Source organism: Bombus vancouverensis, chromosome 18 (genome assembly GCF_051014615.1).
Source record: "Bombus vancouverensis nearcticus chromosome 18, iyBomVanc1_principal, whole genome shotgun sequence".
NCBI lineage: Eukaryota > Metazoa > Arthropoda > Insecta > Hymenoptera > Apidae > Bombus > Bombus vancouverensis.
The window spans coordinates 4,462,976-4,465,509 of NC_134928.1; the positions used below are offsets into that span (position 1 = coordinate 4,462,976).

Below are 2,534 nucleotides of genomic sequence, written 5' to 3' on the forward strand. Positions count from 1 at the left end.
GCGCTTACCATCGAATTCCCATCGCGCCGGAGGACGTACCGAAAACTGCGATTACTACCCCTTTCGGCCTTTTCGAAGCGACTAGTATGATGATTGGGCTCCGAAACGCCGCCCAAACGTGCCAAAGATTCGTGGACGAAATCACGGGAGGCCTCGATTTCGTCTACGCGTATATCGATGATTTTTTAATCGCGTCCGACACCGAGGAACAACACCGCGAACACTTGCGGATTTTGTTCAATCGCCTCGACGAATACGGGGTCGTTATAAACCTCGCAAAATGCGAATTTGGCGTGCGCGAAATTCAATTTCTTGGCTATACCGTTACCGCGGAGGGGACAAAACCTCTGGCTGAACGCGCTGACGCGACAATCAAAGCACCGCGACCTGGTACTGTTAAGGAACTGCGAAGATACTTCGGTATGATCAACTTTTATCGACGTTTCATACCGGTCAATGATACTTGGCAGCCTCTGCGTTTCATCACGAAATTCCTATCCCTCCCGCAACGAAAGTACGGGATACATACATATGTATTTTCTTGCTCTTCCAACCCATTGCCGTTGCGGTCATTTGTTGCAAATTCGATCGTTTGCATCTGACCTAAATCTTGAGGTTAAAATTTTCTGTTACAAATTATTAATTAGACCTATTTATAACTTATGCTAATCCCATATGTTATAAAATTTCTGCCAGTGCGGTGGTAAACGCAAGGCTAGGCATCTTGAAAATAAGTGCATTAGAAGAAGCAGGAATTATTTTAGAACGACCATCTCTTACTACAAGAATTATAATAGCAGCAAAAATATATTATTAAGAGCTTCATAATAGATTTAATAATAATGATTTAATTAAGGGAATTATTTACCTTTACCCTTTGTATTTAGAGAGGGCTATGAAAAATGTACATCTCCTTCAAGAGGCTAATTAGAATACTTCCTATGATGTACATTACCACATTAAGAATCAAATTCTTTCCAATGAGCTAGAAGCTCGGCGGGGCAGTTGGCTATGGTCTTTAAGGTCGAGAATTGAAGGTGACGCGTCGCGAGTTCGAATCCTCGGTATGTAAAGATCCGAGATTAAAGGGACGGAAAACCAAAATTTCTGCTTACAACAGGCAAGCGGCCAGCCCCTCCCTTGCTTGTGGTGTGGGCGTACTTTCGGGGAGTGCGCTTGGTAAAGGTGTGTTTGGTGTTAAGCACCCGGGGGCCCGAGGGCCACACTCGCGCACTAGTCTACCGTCGTCCCGCCCGTGGAGGTTTTAGCCGGTAAGAATCCGGCACTACCTTCTGCCCGTCCCCACAGGGTTGTAAGGTGTCTATGAAGATTTCCTCCACGTAAAAAAAAAAAAAAAATTTTTTTTTGTAGTACGGAAGGAGACATGCTTAACACTCCCGTAGACAAGGATGGAACACATATATAAATGGTTAGGTGAGATTATTTTCATAAAAAATGAATTTTTGATCAATATCCAAACGTGTTATATTGTATATCAATTGTATAAATAAGAAGAAAGGATTAATATATCCTTTTAAACTTTGCATGCTGCACAAAAATACAGAACACATTTATTCGCAATATATTCTAATAGAGTTTCATTCGTTTGAAAAGACACAAAAGAGTTTGTCGACATTTCTTAAACATGATCGAAATTGATTGCAATATACTTGCGTCTACAGTTTGCTACTGGAACAGACGATTGTCAGAGATGTACTTACATACGTTTAAGGCGGATCGTATTGTTGTGCCTTGGAGTGACAACGTTGTTTTGCTCTGCTAGGTCTAAAGGTAAACAAATTCCGAACAAAACATTATCGTCGTTCTTTCTAATCGTCATCCGGAGTGACATTTGAAATTTTTATAATGCCATCGTTCGATACGAATAGACGAACGTCCTTTCTAGGACGATCATTATAACAGGTCATACAGTGGAATAGCAAGCGTAGAGTTGAAGGTGCGACTATTACAACTGGCATACACTATCTTTGTACTTGTATTTAAAGTGATTTTAATATACACTGACTGTTACATTTTTATCACTCCTCTCTTTAATAAACCAACTAACACGTAGAATGTACCACATCAGCTCGTAATTTTTGGAATAAGATACGAGATGTTCCACATAATCCATATATTCCTTGTCTTTGTTTTCAAACTGAACAGTATCTAGAAGTTATCTGCAAATCCGGATATATTCCATCTAAAGCATTTATTTTCTGAGATTCCTTAGATTTATAGATTAGCATAAGAAATATTTACCGATCATGCGTATTACTGTACGACAAATGTTTGATATATACTTTTAACAATTATTGTGCCGATTTAAAATATTCATAACCAAGGTTATATATGTCGGAGATGAAAGAACACCGGAGCCTTTCGAATTTTGGATAATTCCCTAACATTGTAACCTAGAGTCTACTGTAGCTGTAATTAAACAATTGTAGTTATTCAATCCGATTGTAATTGTTTGAGAGTTGTGATAATGAGCTTGGGCTCGAGGCGACAGCCAGTCGCCGAACGTAGCCGCG

General features: G+C 39.9%; 1 pseudogene; it reads left to right on the forward strand.

Annotated features, from left to right (window-relative positions):
* The first annotated feature begins 1,365 nt into the window (after positions 1–1,365).
* Positions 1,366–1,465, forward strand: LOC143304067 (U6atac minor spliceosomal RNA; annotated as a pseudogene).
* The last annotated feature ends 1,069 nt before the right edge of the window (positions 1,466–2,534 follow it).